Source organism: Myotis myotis, unplaced genomic scaffold, assembly GCF_014108235.1.
Source record: "Myotis myotis isolate mMyoMyo1 unplaced genomic scaffold, mMyoMyo1.p scaffold_m19_p_4, whole genome shotgun sequence".
Lineage (NCBI taxonomy): Eukaryota > Metazoa > Chordata > Mammalia > Chiroptera > Vespertilionidae > Myotis > Myotis myotis.
Genome location: NW_023416346.1, coordinates 68055448 through 68075686, shown reverse-complemented (window position 1 = coordinate 68075686; position 20239 = coordinate 68055448). Strand labels below are relative to the sequence as shown.

At 37.8% G+C, this 20239-nt stretch overlaps 1 pseudogene; it reads right to left on the bottom strand.

The window, feature by feature from the left end:
- Positions 1-11291: 11291 nt before the first annotated feature.
- Positions 11292-13264, bottom strand: LOC118653449 (annotated as a pseudogene).
- Between the last annotated feature and the right edge of the window lie 6975 nt (positions 13265-20239).

The following is a 20239-nucleotide window of genomic DNA, read 5'->3' as shown; positions in this document are numbered from 1 at the left end:
CTTGTCTTTTTCTGACTGACTTATTTACTTAGCATAATACTCTCCAGGTATATTCATGCTATTGCAAAAGGTAATAATTGCTTCCTTTTATGGCCATGTATCTAGATAATTCTCAAGGCTCCATTAAAAATTGATAGAACAAATAAATTAATTCAGAAAAGTTTCAAGATATAAAATCAACATACACAACATACACAACAAATCAGTTGTGTTTCCATATTATAAAAAAGAACTATTTGAAAAAAATGTTTAACAATCCCATCTAAAATACTAACAAATATAATAAAATATTTAGGAAAAAATTTAACTAAGGAGGTGAAAGACTTGTAGAATAAAAACTAAAAAAAATTGATGAAATTAAGACAGAAACAAATTGAAAGAAAATTTTTATTGAGGAAACTCGTACTGTTTTCCAAAGTGGCTGCACCAGTCCTCATTCCCACCAGCAGTGTACTAGGGTTCTCTTTACTCATAAAGTTCACTAACACTTGTGGCTGGTTTATTTGTTGATGATAGCCTTTCATATAGGTGTGAGGTGATATCTCATTGTCCTTTTGATTTGCATCTCTCAGATGATTAGTGACTTTGAGCATTTTTTCATATGTCTCTTGGCTTTCTGTATGTCCACTTTGGAGAAGTGTCTATTTAGGTCCTTTGAACATTTTTTAATTGGATTGTTTTGTCTTCCTTTGTTAAGTTGTATGAATTCCCTATATATTTTGGAGATTATCCCCTTATCAGATGTATCACTGGAAAATATGTTCTCCCATCTAGTGGGGTCTATTGTTATTTTGATTATGGTTTCTTTTGCCATGCAGAAGCTTCTTGTTTTCAAGTAGTCCCATTTGTTTATTTTCTCCTCAGTTTCCATTGTCCTAGGAGATATATTGGTAAACGTGTTGCTATGAGAGATGACTGAGATTTTGGTGCCTATGGTTTCTTCTAAGACTTTTATGGTTTCACGTCTTACATTTAAGTCTTCTATCCATTTTGAGTTTATTCTTGTGTAGAAATTAAAAATGGAACTCCCATTTGACCCAGTCATCCACTTCTAGGAATATATCACAAGAAGCTTGAAACACTCATCAGAAAGAATATATGCACCCCTATGTTCATAGCAGCACAATATACAATAGCTAAAACTTGGAAACAGCCTAAGTGCCCATCAGCAGATGAATGGATATAATGGAATTTTAAATTACACCATACAATAAAAGGAAGTCAAAATGAATAAAAGACTTAAATGTAAGACCTAAAAATGTAAACTCTTAAAGGAAAACACAGGGGAATATTTCATGATATTGATCTTGGCAATAATTTTATCGATATGACACCAAAAGCACTGGCAATAAAAACAAAAATTCACAAATAGGACTGCATAATACTAAAAAGTTTCTGCACAGCAAAGGAAACAATCAACAAAGTTAAAAGGCAATCTAAGAATGGCATAAAATATTTACATCTCATATATCATATCATACACTTGATAAGGACTCAATCTCTAAAATATATGAGATGTGTACAACTTAGGGAAAAACACTAATAACCTGATTTTTAAAATGAGCTAATAGTTTGAATAGATTTTCCTCCAAAGAAGACATACAAATGATCCACAGGTATATGAAAAAATGTTCAATGTTACTAATCATCAGGGAAAGACAAAGCAAAACCAAAATGAGATATTGCCTCACACCTGTTTCAATACTATTATGAAAAAAAGACAAGTGTTGGTGAGGGTACAGAGAAATTGGAACCATTGCTCACTATTAGTGGGAATGAAAATGATGCAGCCACCATGGAAAACAATATGGAGGTTCTTAAAAAATTCAAAATATACCATTTAATCCATGGAACACAATTGTGATTACAGATATAAACCAATACACCTATGGTCAATTAATATTCAACAAGATGATTCAAGGGAGAAAAAATAGTCTTTCAAAGATATGTGCTGAGACAACTGGATGTTCACATGAAAAAATAATGGTGTTATGCCACTATATCTTATCATACACAAAAATTACCACGAAATGGGTCAAAGGCATTTAAAAGCTAATATTATGTAACTCATTAAAAAAATAGGGATATACCACCATGACCTTGGATTTGACAATGGTTTCTTTGATATGATGCCTAAAACAACCATCAAAGAAAAAGTAGATAAATTAGACTTCATAAAAATGAAAAACTTTTGTATATCAAAGGACACAATCAAAAAAGTCAAAAGACAACATACATCCCTGGCCGGGTGGCTCAGTTAGCTGGAGCATTGTCCCATACACCGAAAGTTTGTAGGTTCTATTCCTGGCCAGAGAACATAACTAGGTTGCAGGTTTGATACTCGGTCAGTGCATGTGTAGGAGGCAACTGATCAATGTTTCTAGCTCATGTTGATATATTTCTCTCTCTCCCCCCTCTCTCTGCTTTCCTCTCTCTTAAAAAAAAAATCAATAAAAGGTTATCCTCAATTAAGGATTTAAAATGAAAGAAAGACAACTAACAAAATGAGAGAAGATATTTGTGAATTATACATCTAATAAGGGACTTGTATTGAGAATATATATGTACTGTATATACAAACTTACAACTCAACAAAAGTAAAATAAAACCAAATAATAAATTTAAAATGGACAAATATTTGAGTTGAAATTTCTCCAAAGATATAAAAGTGACTTATAAGCACAAAATGTGTTGCTGAACATCCTTAGTCAAGGGGGAAATGCAAATAAAACTACAATAAAATACCACTTCACAAACATTAGGATGACTATATTCATAAAGGCAGACCATAAAATGTATAGATAAAAGTAGAGAAAATATTCTGGTGAATGTAAAATGGCATGGGCTATGTAAAAGTTACCAGTAGTTCCTCAAAAAGTTAAACATAAGTGTTACCATGTGAACCAATAATATTACTCTTAAGCAAACTTCCCCAAAATTTACAAAGATGCTCATGAAAAATTTCATAAACAGCATTATTTATAATGGCCAGAAAGTAGAAACAACCCAAATGTATATGAACTTAATAATAGGTAAAATTAATATGCTATCTATACTAATAATAAGGTAATATGCAAATTGGTCAGGACACCGTGACGTAACAACTGATCAGCAGGCTGCGAGCGCAGCAGACATGGGTGGGTGGAGACTGCCATCACCAGGAGGGCCTCCACACGAGGGCGGATACAACATGTTTGGGTCATGGCGCTGTCAGCTCTCCTGGAAGATGCTTCTGTTAAGCTGCTGAGAAACAACCTTTCCCAGGGATTTAGAGCGAGAGGCTGAGCACACTGCCCTCACCTCTGTGCTGCCCTGCCCTGCTGTGTTCCAAGCTTCCAAGTCCTCTGGAGCCCCAGAATCCTCCCAAGCACCCAAATCCTCCAGAGCCCCCCAGAAAACCTCCTTCAAAGTCAGAGCCAGGAGGTCTGGCATCTCCTGCGGGAAAACAGCCAGAGCAGTGACCCCTCGTGCCTTACCTCACAGAGAAAGGCAGTGCCCCTCCATCCTGAACACCCAACCCTCCACCTGTCTGGGCTCCTTTAGTGGTTCATCTCAAAAAGTTTGCCTCTGGACTAAATGTCTCCCGAACGTCCAGACTTCCTCCATGGGCTTCTAATCATAAAGGTCATGCAATCCATCACCAGGAGAGCCTCTGTGCAGTCCAGCCTGGGGGCAACCCAGGAAATGGGAAGTGACAGTGTGTTTGTGATCTATTTCTGAAGTGATAAAAATATTCTGGATTTAGGTTATAGTAGTGCTTTCAAAATCTTGTGATATAGTAAGAACCATTAATTTGCATGTGATAAAATGTTATATTTTATGTATGTGGATTATGTCTGAATTAAAAAGAAAAATTTAAAAATAGTATAGTCCTACAATAATCTGGACAATGTGATACTGGCATAAGGATATACATGTATATATATATGGAATCAAATTTAGGGTCCAGAAATAAACCCATGCATCATTTATTGAGTAATATTCCATTGTATGTAGAGAAAAAATGTTTATCCATTCATCTGTTGATGCACACATGGCTTGGTTCCATATTTTGGTTTTAGTTAATAATGCTGTAATAAACATTGGTGTATAAGTATTTGTTTCAATCTCTGTTTTCAATTATATATATATATATATTTAGAACCCAGCGTATGAAATTCGTGCACTGGTAGGGTCCCTAGAAGTTGCTGGCTGCCAGCCGGGGCCTCCCTCCCTTCCCCCAGCTGGCCCTGCCTCCTGGCCAAACTCCTGGCCAAACTCCCCATTGAGGGGACAATTTGCATACTATCCTTTCATTATATAGAGTGAATACATATATATTATACATATCTATCTATATATCTATATCTATATCTATATCTATCTATATCTATTTCTATGTATATATATACTAGAGGCCTGGTGCACAAATTCGTGCATTCATAGGGTCCCTGGGGGTGGCCTGCAGGGATCGGGCTGAAACCCACAGTCCAATGACGCCTGCAGCTCTTACCTGCTGTTCCCGCTCATCCTGGCCTCACTGCTTGCCCAATCTGTCATGATCGAGAAAGCGCCGCTACAGTAGCACACACCAGCCATGCCCCCTGCATCTGGCACCCTTATGAGGGGAGTGGCCTGAAGAATTGGGCTGAAACCGGCTCTCCGACATCCCCTGAGGGGTCCGGATTGTGAGAAGGCATAGGTCAGGACGAGGGACACCACCAGTGCAGGTTCGGGGCCAGGGAGGGGCTGCAGTAGAGCTCCAGGTCATGTCTGGCCCTTCTCGCTCAGTCCCAATCAGCTGGACCCCAGCAGCAAACTAACCTACTGGTCAGAGTGTCTTCCCCCTGGTGGTCAGTGCACATCATAACGAGCATTTAAGCAGCCTCAGCATATCATTAGCTTTGATTGGTTGAACAGTTGACTGGTTATTGGACGACCGGAAACTTAGCATATTAGGCTTTTATTATATAGAGGATATACATATATACACACACATATATACATATACATATACATATACATATACATATACATATACATATACATATACATATACATATACATAATACATATACATACTAATATATATATACATATGCATATTATAGGCCCGATGCACGAAATTCATGCAAGGGGCTTGGCCCCCACGGCCAGGGTGGCTGCTTTGGACTCCGCCACTATGGCTTTGTCTAGAAGGTCATCCAGAAGGACGTCCATCCAGTCTAATAAGCATATTATGCTTTTATTTTATATATATATATATATATATATATATATATATATATATATATATGAATTGCTGAGTTATCTTATGATAATTCTATATTTAGCTTACTGAGGATCTACAAATTATTCCATAGTGGCTGAATCATTTTACATGATCACCAGTAATGCACAGGTTTCCAAGTTCTCCACTTTCTCACCATTACTTGTCATTTTATGTTTCTCTTTTTAATTATAGATATCTTAGTGAGTGTGGATATCACGTTGTGGTTTGAATTTGAATCTCCTTCCTGACTAATAATCTAGAACAACTTTTTATGTGCCTATTTGTTATATTTCTTTCTTACGTGGAGAAATGCCTACTTTTCTTTATTGAGTTGATTTTTATTATTGAGTTATAAGAACTCTCCATATATTCTCAGTACAACTCCCTTATCAGATATATTATTTGCAAGCATTTTCTTCCTTAGTGTGGGTTATCTTTTTACTTTTATGATAATGTCTTTGATGCACAAATATTTTAATTTTTCTCACTTGGGGTGGTGAACACACAAAAAAAATATACAGATGATGTGTTATAGAATTGTATACCTAAAACCTATATAATTTTATTAACCAACTAGAGGCCCAGTGCACGAAATTCATGCAATGGGGGGGGGTTCCTCAGCCCAGCCTGCCCCCTCTCACAGTCTGGGAGCCTCAGGGGATGTCCTACTGAAGACTTAGGCCCGCTCCCTGTGGGGAGCTGGCCTAAACCGGAGTCTGGCCTCCCTCTGCAGGCTGATCAGGGGAAGGTGCCACCTCCATCACCCCATTGCTGCTGTCACTGCTGGCCACAAGGTGTTTTAATCAACACAGACTCCAGTCTCTTCACCACAAAAAGATGTCAACTGTTTTTAGGCATTTTCAAGATGTCTCTTTCATAGGATATGACATTTCTTTCTTTTTTTTTTTATCCTCACCTGAGGATATTTTTCCATTGATTTTTAGAGAGTGTGGAAGAGAGAGGGAAAGACAGAGAAACATCAATGTGAGAGGGACACTTCGATTGGTTGCCTACTGCTTGAACCCTGACCTGGGCCCCGACCAGGGAGGAGCCTGCAACCTAGGTACATGCCCTTGTTCAGAATCGAACCCAGACCCTGCAGTCCACAGGCGGAGGCTCTACCACTGAGGAAAACCAGCTAAGGAAGGATATGACATTTCTTAGCCCCTCCAGGAGTGGACATTTGTTTTTTCCTCCAGGAGTGAGATGGAAAACCCCTAGATCACCTTCTTGGATTCTTATTACCAAATTTATCAAGAACACTGAGATTGGTGTACAGGGAGTTTAGCCAATGGGCTGTAAGAAAAGGTGTTTCCTCTGCAGCTCATGTGTAGAGGCAGGCCTGTTGGCTCACTGTCTCCCAGTAGTGGTGTCCTGGGCATGCCCCCACTGCCTCTCGGCTCCAGCTCCCTTGCAGGCCTGCTCCATCCTGTTCTCTGCAGACCTGATCATGGCTGTGGAAACTGGCAGGCCATGCTTCCTGTTCTCTGAGGGCCTGCTCCACCCTGCTCTCTGCAGACCTGATCATCGTCACTTGGATAGGCCGGCCCTGCTTCCTGTTCTCTGCACAATTGCTGGTTGCCTGAGCCATCCATGGCTTGCCTCACTGCACAGCAGTTCCCGTTCCCCACATCTGCGTGTGCAGCCTAAGAGGTAATATGCAAATTTGTTCCATCGTGACTGTTATGGCATTCTGGACGAATTTGCATATATATATATATATATATATATATATATATATATATATAATCATCCTAAATAAAAAAATTTAGTTTTTTTTATATTTTATTGATTTTTTACACAGAGGAAGGGAGAGGGATAAAGAGTTATAAACATCAGTGAGAGAGAAACATTGATCAGCTGCCTCCTGCACACCCCCTACTGGGGATGTGCCTGCAATCAAGGTACATGCCCTTGACCGGAATTGAACCTGGGACCTTTCAGTTTGCAGGCTGGCGCTCTATCCACTGAGCCAAACCGGTGAGGGCAAAATTTTTAATTTTGATCTAGTCCAATTTATTTTTTCTTTGGTTGTTTGTGATTTAGGTATCATATCTAAGAAACTATTGCCTAATCCAAGAATATATAATTTTACTTTTATATTTTCTTCTAAACATTTTATACATTTAGCCCATACATTAATGTCTGTGATCCATTTTGCATTAATTTCTCAATATGGTATGAGATGAAGGGTTCAACTTCATTCTTTGTCATGTGGATGTCCAATTATCCAATTTCCATTTGCTGAGAAGACTGTTATTTTTCCACTCAACTGTCTTGACACCCTTGCTGAAAATCAGTTGACTATAAATGTAAGGATTTATTTCTGGACTCTCAATTCTATTCCATTTATCTATATATCCATTCTTATGTCAATACCACACTGCCATGGTTATTTTTTCTTTGCCTTAGGTTCTAAGTATATAAGTATTGTGAGTCCTCAAATGTTATTTTTCCTTTTCTGGATAGTTTTGGATTTTATGGACTTCCTTTAAGTCCATATGAATTTTAGGATTAGTTTGGCAATTTCTACAATTGACCCATTTTAGATTCCAGTAGGGAAGCATTAACTCTGTTGATCTATTGAGGAGGATTACAATATTAACAATATTGTCTTAACATAGTAAGTCTTCCGATATAGTAAGTCTTCAAATATCTTTCCACTTATTTGATCTCTAAATTATTTTAAGGAAATTTTGTACCTTTCATGATACAAAGTTGACACTTCTGTTAAAATTATTCTTATGTATTGTATTGTATTGTAAATAAAATTGTTTCTTAATTTCATTGTCAGTTTGTTCATTGATAGTATATAGCAATACAATTGACTTTTCTTTTTTGATCTTCTATCTTGAAAAATTTTCTGAATTCAATTATTAGTTCTAATATTTTAATTAGTTTCCCTCAAATATTTATGTACAAATCATATCATTTACAAACAGAGATAGTTTTACTTCTTCCTTTCCAATCTATATGCCTTTTTGCTTGTCTAACTGCCCCAATGAGAATCTCCAGGACAATGGAAGTGGCAAGAGCACACATTCTTGACTTATTACTGATCCTGGGGGATTTGGATGCAGTCTTTCACCATAAAGTATGATATTTTTTATAGATACACTTTGTCGAGTTGTGAGATTCTCCTTTTATTCTTTGTTCAGTGTTTTTATAATGAAATAATGTTAGATTTCATCAATTGTGGTTTTTTAAAATTCTATGGATGATCATGTTTCTGTTTTGTAAACTATTAGTTTGGTGTATTAAACTGAGTGAATATTTGGATGATAAATCTACCTTGAATTCCTGGGATAAATCTCAGATGAACATGGTGTATAACTCATTTAATATGCTGCTGGATTACCTTGGCTAGTACTTTGTTGAAGCTTTTTAAAATCTGATATTGATCTATAGATGTTTTTCTTTATTTTGTTCATGATATCTTTGGTTTTATATTAGAATAACACTAAAAAGCAAAATAAGTCAGACATAAAAAGTTAAAACCATAAATTTCACTCATATGTGGGATATAAAACTGAAAGCAACAAAGGAAAAAACCAGGAAAAACAAACAAAAACTCATAGATACATCAAAGAGGGGGGATGGGGGGACATTTGTAATACTTTCAACAATAAGGTTTTTAAAAAATGCAAAAAAACCCTCATAGACACAGAGAATAGTATGGTGATTACCACAGGGAAGGGGTGTAGGGGTAATAAAGGAAAGGGGGTCAAATATATAGTAACAGAAGGTATGATTTTGGGTGGTGGGCAGACCATGCAATATACAGATGATGTATTATAGACTTGTGCACTTGAAACATATATAATCTTATTAACCAACATTACCCCAATAAATTTAAATTTAAAAAAAGAAAAAGAAAATGTAAGCAAAAAAAAAAAAAAAAAGAAAAGAAAAGAAAAAGAAAGAAAGAGTTGTGAATTGTTCCTTTCTATTCTGTTTTGGAAGAGTTTGTGAAAATTTGTATCAATTCTTTAAAATGTTTGGTAGACTACACAGTAAAAACATTTGGCTACAACTTTGTTTTGTGATTATATTGCTGGTTATTAATGCAAATTCTGGATAAGGCTATTTTTCTATTCAAATTAGCTACTTTTTCTCTTGTCACTTTCAGTAGTTTGTGTCTGTCTAGGAATTTTTCTATTTTATTTAAGTTACCAAATATGTTGGCATGCAATTATTCATAGTATTCTTTAATAATTATTTCTTTAATTTTCTGAGTGTTTTGTAGTATTGACCCTCTTTATATTTATGATCTTGGTAATATAATCTTTTTTATTATTATTATTACTGGTTAATCTACCTCAAAGTTTTTAGATTTTGCTGAACTTTTCAAAGAACCCACTTTTTGTTCTGTTGCTTTTTTCTGTTTGTTTTTTCACTCTCTATTTCATTAACATTCAGTATAGTCTGTATTAATTCCTTCCATTTGCTTGCTTTATGTTTAATTTGAGCTTCTTTTTTCTATTTTCATCTTTTCTTGTTTTAGTTTTTATTATCTTTAATTGAATTTATTGGTGTTACATTGATTTGCAATACCATAGAGGTCATACAGGTTAATATATATATGCCTAAGTGACCTTTATGACCTGTCACTATGACGTGCACTGACCACCAGGGGGAAGACACTCAATGCAGGAGCTGCCCCCTGGTGGTCAGTGTGCTCCCACAGCCAACCTCCCATGGCTGGCCAACCTCCTGTGGTCCCTCCTGCCGGTTGGCCGGCCCCCATTGCCCCATCAGCACTGGTCAAGACAGCCCAGATAGGCCCCAATTGCCGGCCAGGCCAAGGAACACCACACACTCACAAATTCGTGCACCAGGTCTCTAGTGATTCAATAAAACATCATCTTCACACTGCATCATGCACCCATTACCCCAAGCAAGATCCTTTCCTAACCTCATTTTCCCCCATTAGCCCACCTCTACCAATGTCCATCCTCCTTTCCCTCTGGCTATCACCACACTGTTGTCTGTATTTGTTTTAGATATAAATGTTTTTTTGGTAATCCCTTCACCTTCTTTCTTCCAAACCCCAACCTCACTCCCTTCTGATAGCTGTCAGCCTGTTTCATGTATCCATGCCTCTGTTTCTATTTTGTTCTTGTTTATTATGCACATTAGAACCCACACGTAAGTGATATCATATGGTATTTGGCTTTATCTGACTGGCATATTTCACTTAACATAATAATCTCCAGGCCTACCTAGGCTGTAACAAAAGATAAAATTTCCTTCTTTTTTACAACTGTGTAGTATTTTATGGTGTAAATGTACAATGGAACACCACTCATCTACAGAGGAGTACTTGGTTTGTTTCCAGATCTTGGCTATTGTAAATAATGCAGCTATGCATATAGGTGTGATATATTCTTTCAAATTAGTGTTTCAAGTTCTTTAAGGTATAGTCCCAGAAGTGGGATTGCTGGGCCAAAAGGCAATTCAATGTTTAATTTTTTGAGGAAATCCCGTACTGTTTTCCTCTGGCTGCTTCAGTCTGCATTCCTATCAACAGTGCACTAGGGCTTCCTTTTCTCCTTATTCTCATCAGCACTTGTTTGTTTATTTATTAATGATAACCATTCTGACAGGTGTAAAGTGATATCTCATGGTTTTAATCTGAATTTCTCTGATGATTAGTGACATTGAGTATTTTTTGATATATCTATTGCCTATTTATATATCCTCTTTGGGGAAGTGTCTATTCAGGTCCTTTGTTCATTTTTTTCCCAGACACTTTAGAAACTTTATTGAAGGATAAAAGGATGTCAACTCTCAGACTCCCAATCCCACGGGGTGGACCAAAAATAAATAAGGGCTAAAAGGAAGAATGAAGATAGGGCAGGAGTGGGTGGAAGTGGGTGCTTTATGTTAGAGAATCTGGAGGGGCTGCAGAATCAATTGGAATAAAACACAGGGCATCCTGTCAGCCCTATAACTTGGCCACAGGATTGTTGCAGACCCAAGAGGGGCCTGAAGTAGGGGCTCGGCTGGTGTAGAAGGCACACTCATCATCCAGGCACACCTAATGGAAGTAGCGGATGGCAGTCAGACATGCTTTGAGACGCTGCCTCACGGCCAGACTGCTGGGGCCTGCCTGGCCTGCTGGGGGCCTCAGAGACTGGAGTGAGCAGATTGGGGGACTGATACAAAGTGGACATTGAGAGGAGAAGATCACACTGGTGGTTGTTGGAGCCCACTGACCACAGCAGGACTGTGGACTAGACTCTGAACACCTAGGTTCCAGAGAGCAGGCCTGTGATGCCTCAGGCTCTACCCCAAGGGAGGGCTCTGGAAGTCCAGTATTCCCCTGGGAGCAGGCCTGAATTAATCCAGGCTCTATGGGAGGGCAGACCTCAGATACCTCAGGCTGTTTCTGGGTGGTAGGCTCTGGTATCTCAGGCTCCCTCCTACGGCAGGGCTCTGGGAACCCTGGCTCTGCTGGTGGAAAGGGCTGAGCTGCCTCAGGCTCTGCTCCAGGGCAGAGCTGTGATTCCCCACACTCCTCTAGAAAGCAGGGCTTTGGTAGTCCAAAGTGCTGTAACAGTTCAGGAAGGCGGAAAGCCCCAGAATTCTGCTCTGGGGCATTCAGGGTTCTAGGAATCTCTGCCAGCAGGGACTGAAGTTCAACCATATCCAGAGAGGAGCCTCCATTAAGGGGGGCATACTTGCTCCCTGCCAGCCCCTCTACCTCCTGTTGCAAAAGCTGCTTCAGGGTATGATGCGCTGCATCTTCAGCTCTTGGATGTTGGGGGTTCTACTAGGGTGGGGTCCATGAGGAGTTGCCACGGTGGTTTCCCAGATCTCTCCTGGTCAAATAACTGGACTACAATCTGCTCCCAGGGCAGGGCAGGCTTTTCAGGGCAAGACTGAGGAGAGAGGCCACTCAAACATTGGGCCTGCTGAGCTTTGGGGGCTGATGGGATGGGGGTGTGAACTGGGTTTCGGGGCAAATTGCAAGATGCCTCACAATGAATATGAAGGCGGAGCTGAGGAGCCAGGGGAGGAAACACACTGAGCCGATCCAAAGGGGGATGGACAGGGAATGGATGGTAGCAGCACATGGCCAGGGGAGGGCATCAGATGGCAGTCATGGCTGTCCTTGGTGTGGGTTACCTCCCAGCATTCTCTTAACGGAACCACTAGGCCAGACCAGACTGAGAAGGCCCCTTCCTCCTTCATCTAAGTGAGTGACTACTTCATGTTTTCCTTCTGGGAAAGAGGAAGCAGGCTGGACTGGGTTCTCCAGGTGCAATCCTGAGGCCTGGCTCACTACAGTCTGGCTGCTGCCACCTGTCTCTCTTTTAGCTCCTGGAAGGTGGGGAGAGCAGAGGGATGAAAGGAAGGTCCTGAAGGTGGAATCATAGCCTCTAGCTTCTGGGTGCACAAGGTCCAGCTGTGGGGTCCTGGTCCCTCCAGCCTCAAAAAGCAGGAAGCCCCGGCAGGGTCCAGTCAGGTTGTGGGGGGGAGGGGGTTTCTTGGACCCAAATATGTAGAGGTGCAGGTACCCTGGCCCCTCTGGATGGTGCCTCCCTGGCTCCCTTGAACCAGCACTCTCTGAGCCAGGCTGGGCTGATGCCCCAGGTGACAGCTCTTCAGCCCCTCACCTGACCGGATGGGAGCCAGGGCCTCAGGGTCAGCCACAAACTCTATGAGCCCTGGAATCCCTTTCTGGGGAGGAAACGCAGACCTCACATTTTGTTCCTTATGGCTAGGCCTGAGCTCCTCCAATGGATTACGAAGCAGAGTATTCCCCACCAATCTCTCTGATTTCTGTGTTTCATGTGTGGCTTCTGGCCTGGGGCCTGCTGAGTCAAAAAGAGGACGTTGAGTACTGATTTTCTGCTCCAAATTCTTTGGATCTTGGTTCTCCTGGTCCAGGTCTCAGGGCTTGACTATGGGGAGAGGTGGGTGTCTCTTTGAGCAAACCAGAATCTTGTTAGGGGTGGGTGATATACCCCGGAGGAGAGGATCCGTATTGGTTTGGAAGGTGGTCATGATGGCTACAACTTCCCTGGAGTCCCTCAGTGTCACCTCCACTTATTCACTTTTCCCCTGACTTGGCTTATGGGGCAGCTCCTTCTCTCTTTTGTCCATTTTTTAACTGGATTGTTTGTCTTCAGGGTGTTATATAAGTTTTATATATACTTTAGAAATTAACCCCTTATGAGATGTATCATTGGCAAATATATTCTCCCATTCAGTGGGTTCCCTTTTCATTTTGTTGATTGTTATTTTTTTTGCTGTGCAAAGTTTTTAATTTTATTTGGTCCCATTTGCTTATTTCCCCCCCCCCTCCTTTGTTTCCCTTGCCTTAGGAGATAGATTGGTGAAAATACTGCTATGTGAGGTGTCTGAGATTTTATTGTCTATGTTTTCTTCTAGGATATTTTATGGTTTCATGACTTGCATTAAAATCTTTTATCCATTTTGAGTATATTCTTGTATAAGCTGGTGGTCTAGTTTCTTTTTTTTTAATTCTTTACTGTTGAAAGCATTGCATATATCTCCTTTTAACCTCATTGACCTCTCCCAGCCTACTCACACCCCCCAGCACAGGCTCTCACCCCCCCTAATGTCTGTGCCTAATGGTTATGCTTATATGCATGCATACAAGTCCTTTGGTTAATCCCTTATCCCCCCCTCGCACCTTCCCCTGCCTTCCCTTCGAAGTTTGACTGTCTATTCAATGCTTCTATGTCCCTAGCTCTATTTTTAATCAGTTTATATTGTTCATTAAATTCCCAAAATGAGTGAGATCATATAATATTTATCTTTCTCTGACTGGCTTATTTCACTTAGCATAATGCTTTCCAGGACGATCTATGCTGTTGCAAATGATGAGTTCTTACTTTTTTTGCGGCAGCGTAGTATTCCATTGTATAGATGTACCACAGGTTTTTAATCCATTCATCTGCTGATGGGCACTTAGGCTGTTTCCAAATCTTAGCTATTGTAAATTGTGCTGCTATGAACATAGGGGTATATATATACTTCCTGATTGGTGTTTCTGATTTTGTGGGATATATTCCTAGAAGTAGGATTACTGGGTCAAATGGGAGTTCCATTTTTAGTTTTTTGAGGAAGCTCCATACTGTTCTCCACAGTGGCTTCACCAGTCTGCATTCCCACCAGCAGTGCATGAGGGTTCCTTTTTCTCTGCATACTCGCCAGCACTTGTCCTTTGTTGATTTGTTGATGATAGCCATTCTGACAGGTGTCATTTTGATTTGCATCTCTTGGATGATTAATGACTGAGTATTTTTCATATGTTTCTTGGTCTTTTGTAGGTCCTTTGCCCATTTCTTGATTGGATTGTTTATCTTCCTTTTGTTAAGTTGTATGAGTTCCCTATAAATTTTGGAGATTAAACACTTATCCGGTGTAACATTGGCAAATATGTTTTCTATGCAGTGGGCTCTCTTGTTGTTTTGTTGATGGTTTCAGAAGCTTTTTTATTTTGATGTAGTCCCATTTGCTTATTTTCTCCTTAGTTTCCATTGTCCTAAGAGATGTATCAGTAAAGATATTGCTACCAGATATGTCTGATATTTTGCTGCCTATGGATTCTTATAAGATTTTTATGGTTTCCTGTCTTAAAGACTTTTATCCATTTTGAGTTTACTCTTGTGTATGATGTGAGTTGGTGGTCTAGTTTCATTTTTGTTGCATGTACCTGTCCAATTTTCCCAACACCATCTATTGAAGAGACTGCCTTTGCTCCATTATACGCTCTTGCTTCCTTTGTCAAATATTAATTGATCATAGAGGTGTTTGTTTATTTCTGGGCTCTCTGTTCTGTTCCATTGATCTATATGCCTATTCTTATGCTAGTATCATGCTGTTTTGAGAGTATAGCTTGATAGCAAGTATTGTGATTCTTCTAACTTTGTTCTTCTTTATCAAGATTTCTGAGACAATTCTGAGTCTCTCTCTTTTTTTAGGGGGGAGGGGGCTGGTTCCATATAAATTTTTTTACTATTTGTTCTAGGTCTGTGAAATACACCATTGGTATCTTGATAGGAATTGCACTGAATCTATAGATTGCTTTACATAGTATGGACAGTTTAAGGATGTTAAGTCTTCTAAAACATGTCTTTTTATTTGACTTCCTAAAATTTAAATATTATATTCCTAGGTGTAGTTGTTTGACATTTATATTGCTTGATATATTCTGACATTCCTGGTTTGGAGTCTGACGTTATTTTGGAAAAATTCTCAGTCATTCTTATGTCTTACATTTCTTGATTTTCTTTCTTTTCTTTATATTCCCAATACAGGTATGCTACATTTTATAGTGTTCTACAGTTCTTATATGTTTTATTCTGTTGTTTTAGCGATTTTTCTCTTTTGTATCCAGTTTTGTAAGTTTCTATTGCCATATCCCCAGAGATTCTTCCCCCATCCATGTCCAGTCTAGTAATTAAAAGACCTTCTTCATTTCTGTTACAGTGATTTTGATCTCTAGCATTTATTTATGATTCATTCTTAGAATTTTCATCTCTCTGTTTATGTAATCCATTTACTCCTGCATGCTGTCTACTCTTTTTCATTAAAATTCTTGGTGCATTATTTATACATTTTTAAAATTCCTGTCTGATAATTCCAACATTCCTTGCATATATGCCTCGGGGTCTGATGCTTTTTCAGTGTCTTCAAGCTGTGTTGTGTTTTTTTGTGTGTGTTTTAATTTTGTTTTTTGCCTTTAGCATGCTTTTTAATTTTTTGTTGAAAGATGGACATATGATGAAAGAACTGTTATAAAGAGTCATTTAGTAATGTAGTAGTAATGTGAGGTGCTAACAGAAGAATTCTATAGTCTTGTGATTAAGAATTTCTTTTGTTGATCTTGTGCCCCTAAACTGTGAACTTCAAAAATGCTTCTTGGTTTATTTTCCCCCTCTTATATGGCACTGGATGTCTTAAGGGGACTGAAGTTGAGTATTTCTCTTTCCTCAAGTGAAAGTCTGCAGCCGTGGGCAAACTACGGCCCGCGGGCCGGATCCGGCCCGTTTGGCTGTTCTATCCGGCCCACGGAGCCGAAAGAGCGGAGGGTTCTCTTGCTCTCCCCTCCGCTCCTTCACCAGCAGCAGTGTTAACATGTATTAGTTCACACAAACACTCCATCCATGCTTTTGTTCCGGCCCTCCAGTCCAGTTTAAGAACCCATTGTGGCCCTCGAGTCAAAAAGTTTGCCCACCCCTGGTCTAGAGGGAACTGGAATTGAGTAGTTCTTTTCCCCTTGTTAGGCTAGCTTCTAATAAATCCATAGCAAGTTAGGTTTTGCTAAAATAGTTATGTGTTTTTGTTTGTTTTCTGAGGGCAGGCCATCTTTAGAACAGAATGCTCTTGTATATTTCAAAATGGTTGTTTCTCTACCCTCACTGCCAAAGTCATATGAGGGATATTTCTCCAATATTAATCATGAAGACTTGGTAGAGCTCCTAGTGGTAAAACTCATGTAAGCATGGAGTCCCCCACATAAGACTGGGTTCCCTTGGAGCTTTAATATCTCAGGGTTGTCTCATTGAGCCCACACGGATTTATCAATTCAGTTCAGGTTTTCATATCCCAGTACTTGTTCCTGTGGAGCTTTCTGCTTGTGGCTTTCTGCTCTCATAAATTGTGATTCTCTTTATCCACCTTTCTGTCTCTCCAATTTTTGGAGAAGCAATTTGCCCTGTAACCTTACTTCTCTTATAGATATAAAAATAGTTGTCCGTTTGTTTAGCTTTTTAGTTGTTAGATTGGAGTGCCAAGTTCTAAGCTCCTGACATGCTGGACTGGAAATTCATCTCTGACAATCTTGAAGAGGGAAAGTTTACCATATGATCAGAAATAAAGATTGTGTATTGAATATAAACATTTCAAATAGCAACAGACCAAAATATTGTTTCTTGGAACCTGAAAGAAACTTGCAAGTAAGCATTTGTTTAGGTATATATCCCAATTTAGAGTAGCTATAATATACCTTGGTTATAGCCTTTTATAAGACATAAGCATAATAATAATAATAATAATTTTCTTCATAGCTATAAAACTCATATTTACATTTTATATCTGTTGATTACTATATAAAAATAGAAATATTGTGTGTGTGTGTTTTGCCCAAGCCAAGAAAATAATGACAATGTGAATGAAACAGTTAGTAAATTGATCATTTTTTGGATTTAAAAAAAATATAAAACAGAACCAAAAATATAACTTTTACAAAAGAGTAAAGAGAAATTGGAAGCAAGTCCTTATATTCTGGAAAAAAAATATTTTTATGGAGTGCTGGAACAAAAATTTTTATTTATCCCTCAGGACAGAAAAAAAAAATTAAATTAACAACTCCCATTATGGCCTCTCTTGCATTCTCACATCTCACCCAATAAGTGGAAAAAATAAATCTCAGTCAGTCCAATAAACTGCTTAAGTCTTTTCTAACTTTCATTTAAGCTGGTATCAAAAGGAAACAATAAGCAATAGATAATATTATTTTTTAAAATTAAAATTCATTGCAGTATCTTTGTATTTTTAAAAAAGGTTTTAATAGTAAAAAAAGAATAAAGGTAATTTAAAAATATGTTTTTAATTAAAAAGAGGGAGGTAAATATAGTTTGATAAAATAAACTGATGCAAGAAAAAAAACTTATAGTGATAATTTTTTCCCCAAAGAATGTATAATAAAAAGGAATTCAGAATAGTGATTACCCTGGTTTCAGGAGGAGAGCAAGTATCAGGAATTGGAGGGGAGAACAGAAGGTCTTTCAACTGTATTTTCGGTATTTTTTTTCTAAGGTAATCAGTGGCGGTACATTTAATAATTCTTTATACTTTTTGAATATCTTAAATAATTCATAATACATCTTTTAAACTGTGCCTAAAGCAGTGGGATCAGAAATTACTTGAATTGTCTAACCACTATACTATATACCTGAAACTAATACAAAATAATATTGAATGTAAACTTTAAAATGATCATAATAATAATAAGAAGAAGAAAAGAAGAAATGACTTGAAAGATTATCTCTCTTTATCCCCTCTTATTCTAGTCATCATCATATTAAAACCACACTGTAAAAGCCAATGAGATTCTTACACATGTTTGTGAAAATCAGACACAGCATATTTTGTCATATTGGTGGCCATCAATTCATATGTACAGTGCAGCTTATAAAAAATTAAATGAATATCCTCTACTCTTAAGCCTTATTGTTCTTTTTCCTAACTGTTTCAAAGCCTTGTTTTTTTATGACAATTCCTCTTTTGAGGTAAGAACATATAAAATACAAAGGTTTTATGAAAAAGCTATACAAATATATGAGTTTTAATTTAAAATATTTTAGAATTATGGAAGGGATCATTATTTGCTAGTATGTCTCAGGCTAAGAATGCCTGCCAAAACCATGTTTTTTCATTTGAAGTAAGCTTCATATCTCTAGCTAAGAGATTCCTTTTACCCCCTTATATAGGCAAACCAATATAATTATTTCCTTATAATTTAATCAATTTGTAGACTGTTAATTGGAGAATCCAGGGTGGAGGGGGGGAATGGAGGAAAAGGGTGGAGGGGGGCAATGGGGAAAAATCTGTAATACTTTTAATAATAAAGATAAATGAAAATAATAATAAATAACTGATATGTCAATTTTTAGGCCATGTGCATTGATGAGCAGAAAGAATATCTGCATAGAAAAACAGGAGAAACAATCAGATGTCAAAGAGAAATTGAGATAAAAGATTAGGTGGCTCTAGAGAGGGATAATAGCTAGATTTGTCCTTTGTAAATATCCATATCATCCAAAGGCCATTTTTAAATAACTATTATTCTGAGTAACATTGCATGAAAGTTAAGGGTTTTTCACAAGAAATGTATATGATTAGGTCTAGAGTTTTAAAAGATCATCCTAGGTAGTCTAAGGAGAAAAGTGTATAAGGCGGTTGAGACATATAGAGAGGCCAATGATGAGTCTATTGTAATTATCCAAATAAGAATTTTTGGTTGCTTGGACCAGAGTGGAGGTGGTAAGAAGTGGACAGATTGTACATATAATTTGAAGGTAGAGCCAAAAAGAGTTCCTAATGAATTTCATGCAACATATAAATGAAAAGGAGTTGTCAATGATAATTCTGTAATTTTAGATGAGCAAAAAAAGGAATTAGTTATGACTGTCAAAGATGTGCTGCCTTAAGGTGAGGGACAGACTCATACATTACTAGAGAGCATAAATTGAGACATCGGTGAAAACCAACTTGGCAAGTTACAATTGCATTTAACCTTATACCCAACATTGTCCTTCAAATAATTTATTCTATATAGTTATACATGTATGAAATGCCTAATATAAAAAGTTATGTGTTGCACTCATCAAGAGAGTACTGGTTAAATAAATTATCATATATCTGCATAATGGAATATTGTACAACTATAAAATATAATAAAGGGACTACTTTATATGTGGATCTGGCAAGATCTTCAAAATATATTAAGTAGAAAAACTGGGTACAGAATACTGTGATTAGTATATTGCCACTTGTTTAAAAAATATGAGGAATGAGGTTAACATATGGAAGCATGAACTTGCTTTTATTTGCAGTAAATATTACTGGAATGACATAAAACAAATGACAATAATATTTGTATCATGTGTGAAGGGAGGGTAACTGTACCCGAGAATAGAAGCAGAAAATTATCATTATATCACTTTTCACTTTTGAATTTTGAAACATGTGAATGTGCTATTTATATAAAAAATAAAATCAGCTATGTGAGTTTACCATAGCTACATAGGTAATAAATTCATAGCAACTTGGAAAACGTGAAAGAAAAAAACAAAACTAAAAAGCTAGAATGATGTTCTTGAATTAAGAAAACAATTATGATACTATAAAAAGGATTAGCCCTGGCCAATTTGGCTCAGTGGATGGAGTGTCAGCCTGCTGACTGAAAAGTCCGGGATTTAATTCTGGTCCAGGTCACATGCCCAG